Raw genomic sequence first — 13611 nt, forward strand, 5'->3', positions numbered from 1 at the left:
TGAGCGAATCTTATGCCAGTAAAATATGTTGACTTTCCTCTGTACTGACTGATTGCTGACACTTCCTTCCTCCTCCCCTCTCATCTTTCCCCTCTCCCCTACCCCCCCCCCCCCCACCAATTTTTAATCAGGCCACTGCTTGCTTTTGCTCGTACCTGACAAAGGGTTCGGGCTAGAAACTTTGATGACACCTTACTTCCGTGGGTCCCTCGTGACTTGCTGGATTACTTGTGTATTGCACTCGACTTCAGCGTCTGCAGACTTTCTTGTTTAACTTCATTTTAAATGTAGTTCGAGTTTCCACCCTCCCCTCCCTGTCAGGCCCTATCTCCCAGGCATCAACTGCTCTTCACTTCTGCTTGATTCTCCTGTGATTCAAATGAACAGAATTGAAAGAACGCTGTACTTTTTTACATATCTTTGCAGCCTAAAAAATCCTGAGTGACCTGCTGAGTTTCTCCAGCATTTCTGTGTGTTGAATTGAATTGCTTATTGACACATGCACCAAGATGCAGTTGTCCATGCAATCCAGCAAATCAGCCTCCACTTACGTATGACAGGCATCCCAATAATAAATCGAGAGTGCAGGATATAGTGTTGTGACGTGCTGTGGTAGCAGCAAAAAACTGTGGTAGCAGACACAAAAAACTCGAAACACTGTCCTGCAGGCTTTATTCTGCTAAAAGTCTGTGCACACCAGTTTCAGCTGTGGTGGCTCCTGAGTGACTGGCTCAGGAGGGGCCGGCCCAGGCCTATAATCGGGTCGGGTGATTGACCGCTGGCCAGGTGGAGTCAGTCCTTAGGTGGTCTTCCTGCAGGTACAGCGATTACCCCCTGCACTGGGCTAGTGGTCGTATCGCCACAAGTGTGACAGTCAAAGTGTAGGGTATAGTGAAAAGTACTGTTAAACAGGACAATGATTTTAAATATATGGCTACTTGTTACTTATTTTCTGCTTCCGATTTATCTTTTTTTGATGTTTCATAATGCATATATCTCCTTCACTCTCCTTTGTTGGACCAAAGACATCTGTAGCCAAACTGTCTTTCCTGGTAATCATAATTTTCCAGCCTTGGCAATCTTCCTTTCTCTCTCTTCTTTGTTGTTACATGGCACCAGAAATGTACACTGTGTTCTCTGTCTGCAGCTTAAATGATGCTGTCAAATTCCAGCCCTAGTTAACCTACAGTATTACTGCTGGGTCAATCCACAAAAGTGCTGAAGAAACACAGGCAGGCGATTAAGCATCTATGGGAAGCAGAGGGCAACCAACGTTTTGGGCCCCAGAGGCTTCCTGTAGATGCTGCATGACCAATGCAGGGTACTCGGCCATCGGAGAGCAGCAGCGGTCATCAAGGATCCACACCACCCAGCACACACTCTGTTCTCGGTGCTGCCATCAGAAAAGAGGTGTAGGTGCCAGAAGACTCGCACCACCAGGTTCAAGAACAGTTGCCACCCCTCCACCATCTGACTCTGCAACAACAAACTCAATCAGGGGCTAATATAAGGATTCTTATTTTCCATTTTATTGATTTCCTTCTCTGTATTACATAGTCAGTTTGCTTATTTTTCTTGATTTGTTTACATGTGTATTAAGTAGCTTTTTTTGCACTACCATTTGTAATTTCTGCTTTGCCCACAGGAAAAAAAATCTCAGGATTGCATATGATGTCATGTCTATTCTCTGACCATAAATCTGAACTTTAAACTTTTTGACCTGCTGAGTTTCTCCAGCACTTTTGAGTATTGCATTACAGAGTCCACACACTTTCCTGTATTACCGCTGGCTCTTGCACATACTTTCTTAATAGCAATCAGTACCCAAAAGAAGCTGACCTGTTTGATCTTAAAACCCTGAGTCATTGAAATTGGGTCCATATGAAATAGGTGGAACTGCAGATTAAATATCACCCCTGTTTTACCGGTCTGTGTGATTCAGTGTTCAATGAACTGCCTCGACCTACCTCACCTGAGAATGCACAGGGAAGGAGTTAAATTATTCTGGTTAGCCTGGGTGAATAGAGATTGTTTTAGTCACAGGAGTGAAATAAAAGCAATTAAAGGATTTATTTCTCTCTGTGGTTTCTCTCTCTGCAGATGTTGTTGAGTACATTCCAGCATTTTCTGTTATTATTTCAGATTGCCAGCATCTGCAATATTTTTGCTTAAAGGATTTTTCCACTGGCAGCTATATAGCAGTTAGCAAATATTAAACTGAGGCACTTAGTCAACAATTAATGGATTAGAATTTGCAAGGGTAATTATAATAGACGGAGCGTGGGTGTTGTCACAGAAGCAAGTGAAAATTGATCTTTTAGACACAGTGGCAGTGAATGATGGAGACATTAGAGACCAAGTGTAGGGACACATAGCCTCCCCCTGCTTTTACTTCTGATCTAATGTGTGTGTGTACAGCTGTGAATTATAATTGTTGATTGCGTCTGCCAAAACTGAAATACAAAATGGAATGTGCCCTTAGTTTTTGGATGACTTTAGATTGGCACAAAAAGATGACAACATTGCTGTATGAAAGCTGCCAGAGATTGTAGTCCTTTCTTTTATTGTGAGATGGGGTTTAGTAACAGCAAGATTTTAATAAAATTTAACACGACTGTTCACAGCTCCCTGCTGTTCCTTTACCCAGTGCCCAGGGCGAAACTCGTATCAGTGAGAGGCAATGGTTTAGATTTACTTTATACATGGCACCCAAATTAAAAGAAGAAAACTATTATAATATGAGGCATAATATGTCGCGGAATTGCTGGAGAAAAGTGTCACATGTCATGTCTAGTTCAACTGGACTCTTTGGTCTCCTTTAGCGTGTGCGCCAATAACAAGGCAAAAGTTTGACGAGCAAAGGGGCATGTGGCCCATCTCTTTAACCAATAAGTTTTAAGGGGATCAATGGTGAACGAATCAGAGTAAATTCGAGTAAAGGGAAGAAACAGAGTGGAAGATAGAATGGCATGAAGATAGAAAAATAAAGACAGAAAATAACTATGAAGAAGAATTGAAAAGTGGAGGTCAAATAAAAATAATTGTAAGTAATTTACAACCACCAGGAGTAAGTCTTTGTGGCTTTACTTCCTTTCTGAGAGGAATTTGACAAAGTTCTACACAAAAAACTGGTGGGCAAATGAAGGATTCAATGGTACTTTGTGAAATACATCAGGATTGATTGAAAATTGGTTAGGATGGTTGGAATTAATTGTCTTTTTTTTCTGAACTATCCCAGTGAACCCCCTGGTGAACTCTCCACCTGATCTATCGGGATTGTAGTCTGAAGAGGGCGCATCAAATCATTGGGGACCCCTTCCACATCTTTCAGTTGCTCATGACAGGGAAGCGATACAGGAGGATCAGAGCCAGAACCACCAGGCTGAGGAAACAGCTTCTTCCCACTGGCATTGAGAATGCTGAACGACCAAAATAACTGCTCACACTAACCATCCGACACTCTCATATTCATGAAACAATATTTATTTGTGCATATGAATATTTATCCTTCATTTGTATTGCTTGTCTATATGTTTGTTATGTCTGATTGGGTGTCTGCGTGTTTTACACCGAGGACTGGAGAAAGCTGTTTCGTTGGGTTGTACCTGTGCAGTCAGATGACAATAAACTTGACTTGAATTAGTTATTGATGCCATTATTTTTTATTTACATTGGTGGCCTGAAAGAAGGGACAAGGTCTTAGTTTGCTGGTTACTTGAAATTAGGTGAAAGGTCAAATTAAAGTCATAGGTTGAGAGTGTATTACAGCATGGAAACTATGTAGAATACTCCAGGTGTGGTCTCACTAATGCCTTGTTCAGATGTAATCTGATATTCCAGCTCCTGTACTCAATACCCTGACTGAGGAAAGCAAACGTGCCAAATACATTCCTCACCACCCTGTATCCCTGTGATATCACTTTAGTTGAATCATGTCTGTTTTACAACAATCTCCAGCACACTATCATTTACTGTGTAAATTGTGATGAGAATATAGTGATTCTGTGGGAGGGTATGGATAAAATGAGTGAGTGGGTGAAAATTTGGCAAATATATCGTAATGTGGGTAAGTGTGGGGCCATGCATTTTGGTAAGAGGGAACATAAAGGCAGGCCTCATTTAAATGGAGAGAGACTGCAAATGAGTGATGTACAGTAGGATCTGTATATTTTCGTTCATGAATCCCAGAAGGTCCGTGAGCGAGCAGGAGTAGTAAAGTACTGTTAGAATGACCATTGCTGCAAAGGAGCCGGAATTTAGAAAAGGCAAGGATTGTTATCACAATATTGGAATTATGAGACCACAATTGGGGTACTTCACACAGTTTTTGTCCCCTTATAACTAATGTAATATTCTTTTTCTTTGGCTTGGCTTCGCAGACGAAGATTTATGGAGGGTGAAAATATCCACGTCAGCTGCAGGCTCATTTGTGGCTGACAAGTCCGATGCGGGACAGGCAGACACGGTTGCAAGGGAAAATTGGATGGTTGGGGTTGGGTGTTGGGTTTTTCCTCCTTTGTCTTTTGTCAGTGAGGTGGGCTCTGCGGTCTTCTTCAAAGGAGGTTGCTGCCCACCGAACTGTGAGGCGTCAAGATGCACGGTTGGAGGCAAGATCAGCCCACTGGCGGTGGTCAATGTGGCAGGCACCAAGAGATTTCTTTAGGCAGTCCTTGTACCCCTTCTTTGGTGCACCTCTGTCTTGGTGGCCAGTGGAGAGCTCGCCATATAACACGATCTTGGGAAGGCGATGATCCTCCATTCTGGAGACGTGACCTACCCAGAGCAGATGGATCTTCAGCAGCGTGGATTCGATGCTGTTGGCCTCTGCCATCTCGAGTACTTCGATGTTAGGGATGAAGTCGCTCCAATGAATGTTGAGGATGGAGCGGAGACAACGCTGGTGGAAGCGTTCTAGGAGCCGTAGGTGATGCCGGTAGAGGACCCATGATTCGGAGCCGAACAAATGGCTCTGTATACGCTAATCTTTGTGAGGTTTTTCAAATGTTTGGCCTGGAAGTCAGCCTGAAGAAAACTGAGGTCCTCCATCAGCCAGCTCCCCACCATGACTACCAACCCCCCCACATCTCCATCGGGCACACAAAACTTAAAACGGTCAACCAGTTTACCTATCTCGGCTGAACCATTTCATCGGATGCAAGGATCGACAACGAGATAGACAACAGACTCGCCAAGGCAAATAGCGCCTTTGGAAGACTACACAAAAGAGTCTAATGTAATATTTCTTTGGCTTGGCTTCGCGGATGAAGATTTATGGAGGGGTAATGTCCACATCAACTGCAGGCTCGTTTGTGGCTGACAAGTCCGATGCGGGATAGGCAGACACAGTTGCAGCGGTTGCAAGGGAAAATTGGTTGGTTGGGGTTGGGTGTTGGGTTTTTCCTCCTTTGTCTTTTGTCAGTGAGGTGGGCTCTGCGGTCTTCTTCAAAGGAGGTTGCTGCCCGCCGAACTGTGAGGCACCAAGATGCACGGTTTGAGGCGATATCAGCCCACTGGCGGTGGTCAATGTGGCAGGCACCAAGAGATTTCTTTAGGCAGTCCTTGTACCTCTTCTTTGGTGCACCGCTGTCACGGTGGCCAGTGGAGAGCTCGCCATATAACATGATCTTGGGAAGGCAATGGTCCTCCATTCTGGAGTCGTGACCTACTCAGAGCAGTTGGATCTTCAGCAGCGTGGATTCGATGCTGTCGGCCTCTGCCATCTCGAGTACTTCGATGTTAGGGATGAAGTCGCTCCAATGAATGTTGAGGATGGAGTGGAGACAACGCTGGTGGAAGCGTTCTAGGAGCCGTAGGTGATGCCGGTAGAGGACCCATGATACGGAGCCGAACAGGAGTGTGGGTATGACAACGGCTCTGTATACGCTAATCTTTGTGAGGTTTTTCAGTTGGTTGTTTTTCCAGACTCTTTTGTGTAGTCTTCCAAAGGAGCTATTTGCCTTGGTGAGTCTGTTGTCTATCTCGTTGTCGATCCTTGCATCCGATGAAATGGTGCAGCCGAGATAGGTAAACTAGTTGACCGTTTTGAGTTTTGTGTGCCCGATGGAGATGTGGGTGGGCTGGTAGTCATGGTGGGGAGCTGGCTGATGGAGGACCTCAGTTTTCTTCAGGCTGACTTCCAGGCCAAACATTTTGGCAGTTTCCGCAAAACAGGACGTCAAGCGCTGAAGAGCTGGCTCTGAATGGGCAACTAAAGCAGCATCGTCTGCAAAGAGTAGTTCACGGACAAGTTGCTCTTGTGTCTTGGTGCGAGCTTGCAGGCGCCTCAGATTGAAGAGACTGCCATCCGTGCAGTATCGGATGTAAACAGCGTCTTCATTGTTGAGGTCTTTCGTGGCTTGTTTCAGTATCATGCTGAAGAAGATTGAAAAGAGGGTTGGTGCAAGAACGCAGCCTTGCTTCATGCCATTGTTAATGGAGAAGGGTTTAGAGAGCTCATTGCTGTATCTGACCCAACCTTGTTGGTTTTCGTGCAGTTGGATAACCATGTTGAGGATCTTTGGGGGGCATCTGAGGTGCTCTAGTATTTGCCAAAGTCCTTTCCCGCTCACGGTGTCGAAGGCTTTGGTGAGGTCAACAAAGGTGATGTAGAGTCCTTTGTTTTGTTCTCTGCACTTTTCTTGGAGCTATCTGAGGGCAAAGACCATGTCAGTAGTTTTTCTGTTTGCGCGAAAGCCACACTGTTATTCTGGGAGAACATTTTCGGCGACACTAGGTATTAGTCTATTAAGGAGAATCCTAGCGAAGATTTTGCCTGCAATGGAGAGCAGAGTGATTCCCCTGTAGTTTGAGCAGTCTGATTTCTCGCCTTTGTTTTTGTACAGGGTGATGATGATGCCATCACAAAGCTCCTGAGGCAGTTTTCCTTGGTCCCAGCAGAGCTTGAAAAACTCATGCAGTTTGGCATGCAGAGTTTTTCCGCCAGCCTTCCAGACCTCTGGGGGGATTCCATCCATACCTGCTGCTTTGCAACTTTTCAGTTGTTCAATTGCCTTATATGTCTCTTCCCGGGTGAGGACCTCATCCAGCTCTAGCCTTAGGGGCTGTTGAGGCAGCTGGAGCAGGGCGGATTCTTGGACTGAGCGGTTGGCACTGAAAAGAGATTGGAAGTGTTCTGACCATCGGTTGAGGATGGAGATCTTGTCGCTGAGGAGGACTTTGCTGTCTGAGCTGCGCAGCGAGCTTTGGATCTGGGGTGAGGGGCTATACACAGCCTTTAGAGCCTCGTAAAAACCCTGATGTTGCCAATGTCCGCGCTGAGCTGAGTTCGTTTGGCGAGGCTAGTCCACCACTCATTTTGGATCTCCCGGAGTTTGTGCTGAAGATGGCTGCGTGCGCGACGGAAGGCTTGTTTCTTCTCTGGCCAGGACGGCTTTGCGAGGTCAGCCTGGTGGGCAGATCGCTTCTTTGCCAGCAGCTCCTGGATTTCATCGAACCAGTCCTTGTTTTTCCTGGAGGAGAAGCCCAGTACTAATGTAATATAGAGAGGAGTAAAACACAGAAGTCTGCAGACACCGTGATTGAAGTATAAATACAATGCTGGTGAAACCCAGCAGGACAAACAGTGCACTTTATATGGAATCATAGAAAACTACACCACAGAAAGCAAGCTATTTTGCCCTCTTAATCTGTGCTGTAACATCATTCCTTTAGTCCCCCTGACCTGCACCTGTTGTATAACCCTCCAGACCACTTCCATCCATGTATCTATCTAATTTATTCTTAAAATTTAAGAGTGAGCCCACATTTACTACATCAGATGGCAGCGCATTGAAAACTCCCACCACCCTCTGAGTGAAGAAAATCCCCCTAATGTTCTCCTTAAACTTTTCATCTTTCCCCCTAAAGCCATGTCCTCTTGAATTTATCTCTCCTAATCAAAGTGGAAGAGCTGACTCGCATTTACTCTGTCTATTCCCTTCATAATTGTGTAAACCTCGATCAAATCTTCCCTCATTCTTCTGCACTCTAAGGAATTAAGTCTCATCCTGGTTAATCTATCTCTGTAACTAAACTCCTGAAGTCCCGGAAACATCTTCTCTGCACTCTTTCAATCCTACTGATATCCTTCCTCTAGTTTGGCGATCAGAACCGCACACAATACTCCACATTTGGCCTCACCATAATATCCCAACTCCTGTTCTGAATACTTTGATTTATGATGGCCAAGATCCAAAAGATTTCTGTACAATCCTGTCTACAGTGCCCTACTATTTACTATGTATGTCCTACCTTGGTTAGTCCCTCCAAAATGCAACACCTTGCACTTGTCTGCATCAAATTCCAACTGCCATTTTCTGGTCCATTTTTCTAGTTGGTTGTAGAGCTCGTCGAAAGAATCAAAGACTTGTTGATCCAAACCAAGGCTTTTATTAGCAAAAGACAGGAGCTCTTCACAGGTGGCCGACCAGTCCGGAGTGATCCGACCTGGCTAGGGACACAACCCTTTAAGGCCCAGATAGTAGGCGTGGCTTAGCTCTCAGCCAATCGCTGTAAGCACAGTCTAGATACTGTAACTATATACACTATATACATTGGTGATAGATCTGTATTATCACATTGGTGCAGATCTTTCTGCAAGCTTTAAAAGCCTTCCTCAATGTCCACAACACCTCCAAACTTAGTGTCATCAGCAAATTTGCTGATCCAATTTCCCACATTAACATCCAGATCATTGATATAGACAACAAACAACAATGGTCCTAGCACCAATCCCTGAGGCACACCACTATTCAGAGGCCTCTTGTCTGAGAAACAATCATCCACTACCATTCTGTCTTCTCCCATTCAGCCAATTTTGAATTCATTTTATAACTCCTCCATGGATACCTACTGTCGGAACCATCTGAACTAACCTTCCATGTGGGTCCTTGTGAAAGGCCTTCCTAAAGTCCATGTAGACAACATCGATAGCCTTTCTTTCATCTACTTTCTTAGTAACTTCCTTGAAAAACTCTATAAGAGTCATTAAAACTACGCACAAAGCCATGCTGATATCAGCCCTTGGCTGACAAATACTTGTATGTCCTATCTCTCAGAACGCCCTCTAATAATTGATTGCTGACATCAGGCTCACTGGCCTATAATTTCCAGGTTTACTTTTGGAGCCTTTTTAATACAATGAAACAACATGACCCATGGGTAAAGACATTTTAAATATTTCTGCCGGGGCCCCTGTAATTTCTACACTAGTCTCCCTCAAGATTTGAGGGAATATCATGCCAGAAGATTTATCTATCTTTATTCGATGTAAGGCAGCAAGCACCTCCTCTTTTTAATCTCTATATGCTCTGTGCCTCTATTGCTTGTTTCCCATAATTCCTTATACACCACACCAGTTTCCTGTGTAAATATTGATGCAAAATAAAATTGTTTAAAATCTCCCCTATCTCATTAGGCTCCACACATCGTTAAACACTCTGATCTTCTAAGGGACCAAATTTTGTCCCTTAGTATCATTTTACTTTTAATATACTTATAGAAACCCTTCGGGTTTACCTTCACATTATCTGCAAAAGCAACCTCATGTCTTCTTTTTGCCATCCTGATTTCCTCCTTAGGTATTCTCATATTTTCTATGAGAAAGTACCTCATTTTCTCCTTGTTGCCTATACCTGCTCTACACCTCTCTCTCTTCCTCTTTACCAGATCGTTAATATCCCTTGAATACCAGAGTACACAATTAACTTTGCCTTTCTGCCTGACAGGAACATGCAAACTCAGTGCTCTCAAAATATCACCTTTGAAGGCCATCCACTTACTGAACACATCCTTGCCAGGCAAGAACTTATCCCAATCCACTCTTCCTTGATCCTTTCTCATTTCCACAAAATTAGCCTTTCTCCAATTTAGACTCAGCCCTATCCTTATCCATAATTAACTTGAAGCTAGTGACATAATGGTCACTAGACCCAAAATGTTCCCCCACACAAACATCTGTCACCTGACCTGTCTGGTTCCCTAATAGGAGATCAAGTATTGCATCCTCTCTCATTGGTACTTCTATATATTGATTTAGAAAACTTTCCTGAACACACTTGACAAACTCCATGCCATCCAGCCCTTTTACAGAATGGGAGTCCCAGTCAATATGCAGAAAGTTAAAATCTACTATGTAAATTTCTGTTTCTTACTGCTATCTCTCTACAGATTTGCTCCTCCAATTCTCTTGGACTATTGGGCAGTCTATAATACTGTGGTCACACCTTTCCTGTTCTTCAGCTCCAACCATATGGCCTAATAGACGAGCCCTCTGGGCTGTCCTGTCTAAGCACAGCTGTGATATTTTCCCTTACAAGCAATGCCAGTCCTTCCTCTTTTATCCCTCCCTTTCTATCATGTATGAAACAACAGAAGCCTGGAACACTGAGCTGCCAGTCCTGCTCCCCCTGCAACCAAGTCTCTCTAATAGCAATAATGCCAATCCATGCCCTAAATTCATCTGCCTTTCTGACAATACTCCTTGCATTGAAATAGATACACCTAAGAACATTTCTATCATGTACAAACCTTTGATTCTGTCTATACAGGCAGTCCTCGTATGGCTTTTATCCTCTTCCACCTCACTATCTAGTCTAACACTCTGGTTCCTATCCCCCTGCCGATTTAATTTAAACCCCCCCCAGAGCAGCACGAGCAAACCTACCCACAAATATATTAGTCCCCCTCCATTCAGGTTCAAACGCCCTGTCAGAAAAGGTCCCACCTTCCCTGGAACATAGCCCAATTATCTAGAAACATGAAGCCCTCCCTCCCACCAACTATTTTGCCACATATTTAGCTGCGTTAATTCCTATTTCAAGCCTCTCTAGCAGGTGGGATGGGTAGCACTCCTGAGATCGCAACCCTGGAAGTCCTGTCCTTCATCTTTGCATCTAACTCCCTAAAATCTTTTTGCAGGATCTCCTCATCCTTCTTACCCTACATGGACCATGACATCTCCCTCCTGAGAATACCAAGAACTCAATCCAAGATAACTTGGACCCTGGGACCAGGGAGGCAACAGACCTTCTCCTGCTTTTTTGTGTTCATGGCTGGAGCTTAAAGCTTGACTTTGTAAAAGTACTTAATCTGCTAAGAACTAACCTAAGTTTTTACAATGGTTTTAATTGAGAACTATTGACTACAAATCAGATAACAGCTTGTGCTGCCCACAAATACACCCATGTCATCAATTAACCTATAAACCTGTACATAGGAAACCGGAAAAGCCGAAGGAAACCCATGTAGACAGGAGGAAAATGTACACACAGTATCAGATTCAAACCCAGGTCACTGGCACCATAATAGCACTGATGTACCATCAATAATTCACAAAAAAGCTGAGTAGAGAAACAATTAGGCATTTAATTGCTAAAGACTGGACCACTATCAAACAACCATCCACCTCATTGACTAATCAGACCAAAAGTAAAAGGGTAGCATGCTAGGAGCTATGGGTAGGATTAGTTACGGGTGGTGTGTCCAGTTGGTGGCAGACGATCACGGTATAGCAGTGGTTAGCATTGTGCTAATTGCTATGCTAACCATGTCATTAACCTCTTTGCTAACCGTTCTTGAAACATGTTGAGTGTGTGTGGGCAAGCTGCCGTTTGTTCAGGGCTATGGTCTTCTCACCAGAAAGTGGTGATCCCTTTTGCCTCATAATTTTGTCCAGCCCATTGGAAGAAGAATCTCAGGGTTATATCTGATGTCATGGCAATAAATCTTCTTATTGGGAAGATTAAAGAAACTGGCCCCCATTAAAACCAGTAGGTTGCAGATGCTGTAATTGTAGTAAAAACACTGAAATGCTGAAGGAACTCAACTGGTTTATTCAGCATCTCAGGTATTTTTGGCAAAAAGATATTGCCAACATTTCGGGCCTGAGCCCATCTTTAAGGAAAAATCAGAAAAGGCAGAATCTGGAGATCTCAGAAAGTCTCCAAATTGAAACAATGGGGGAGGAATCCAGACCAACAAAAGGTGTTCATTGGATCTGATAAGGGTCTAGGTGGAATTTATCATGACTGTGTGAAATGAGACAGGGAATGGAAAGAGATGGGGGAAGAAAGGGGGTTGGGTCGGTGGTGGGGGGGAGAGTAGTAGAGCTCGTTGAAAGAACCAAAGACTTGTTGATCCAAACCAAGGCTTTTATTAGCAAAAGACAGGAGCTCTTCACAGGTGGCCGACCAGTCCAGAATGATCCGACCTGGCTAGGGACACAACTCTTTAAGGCCCAGACAGTAGACGTGGCAAAGCTCTCAGCCAATCGCTGTAAGCACAGTCATTACACTCTAGATGGTTTAACTATATACATTGGTGATAGGTCTGTACTATCACAAGGGTGGAATCGGGAATTTTTAACGAAAGCCAGTTGATATTAATGCCATCTGGTTGGAGGGTGCCTAGTAGGAAGATGAGGTGTTGTTCCTCCAATTTATGGGTGGTCTCAGTCTGGCAATGCATGAGACCATGGACAGACATGTTGGCAAGGGAGTGGGATGGAGAATTGAAATGGGCGGCCACTGGGAGATCCGCATTATTGCAGCAGACAGAGCGAAGGTGCTCAACAAACATTAAAACCTACTGTTTACCTGGCAGAAAATTCTGGGTCATTATCTAACAGATGAATTGAGCTGCTAAGGTTTAAAATATACAACATAGCAGATTGAATACTCAAGGGAAAAGACTGAAATACGCAGGTATACCACACCAGAAACCATATTCAATGATTCATTTATTATTTCTGCTCTGAATACTGCTGAAAAATATTTTACAAGGAAATCTGTAATTTTAGTGTTCAAACATTCCATTTGTTGATAATGATGTTAATAAATCACACATAACATAACTGAGTTCAGACACTTCATTTCCTTTGAGACAGGCTGCATTGTTGTCCGACTACCTGGAGCTAACAATTATTGCACATGCCTCAGTGCTCATTATAACCAGTTCAAATTGAACAAATGAGTTCTAGGAAGTCAACCCCTTTAGATTTTGCCGTTAATCCATATTGTCTTTAATCAGGCTAATCTTTGGTCATATTGGATCTGAACTGTAACATGTGATGCACGATACACTGTGGCTCTTCAGATATTTAGGACAGAAGAAAGTAAATACTTGTTTTAAACATTTTTGTTTTCATTTTTGCAGTCAGAAGAACAAACCAACTGAGATGCACTCGTTGATGTAAATGGAACTTCTGCAGCTGTTGTGAGATATAAGTATTTCACAAAAATAAAGACAATTTCACAGAAGTGTATGAATAGTGAGAAATGTGCCCACTTGTAAATGGCTAACATGATAATGTTTGAGTCTAGACTGTTTCCATATGCTTTAAGTACTCTACCAGGTCATAGGATTTGCCCCAGTGGAGCCATTAGCTCTCAGCAACCACCAATTGTTGTGGAACCAGGTGTTGGTTGTAAAGGAATCTCATGTACTCAAAGGGGACCGCACCAATTAAGCAGGAGGCCAAGAAATCACAGATGGACTTTTACATGCAATATGTTGGAAAGGAAACGTGAAAATATACATAATGAAAGGATATCAATCAGCAGAAATGGAAAAGGTCCTCAGCAAGGATATAGCTGAAATGCTTGCATCACATTT

General features: G+C 43.6%; 1 long non-coding RNA gene across 1 annotated transcript in view; it reads left to right on the forward strand.

The window, feature by feature from the left end:
* The window catches only part of LOC138756629 (uncharacterized), a 50289-nt gene extending 37033 nt beyond the window's left edge, over positions 1-13256 (forward strand). Inside the window, exon 4 of the long non-coding RNA XR_011353203.1 lies at positions 13153-13256. This is a non-coding gene — a long non-coding RNA (uncharacterized lncRNA). The remainder of the gene's footprint in view (positions 1-13152) is intronic.
* The last annotated feature ends 355 nt before the right edge of the window (positions 13257-13611 follow it).

The sequence above is a fragment of the Narcine bancroftii genome, chromosome 3 (assembly GCF_036971445.1).
Source record: "Narcine bancroftii isolate sNarBan1 chromosome 3, sNarBan1.hap1, whole genome shotgun sequence".
Taxonomy (NCBI): Eukaryota; Metazoa; Chordata; class Chondrichthyes; order Torpediniformes; family Narcinidae; genus Narcine; species Narcine bancroftii.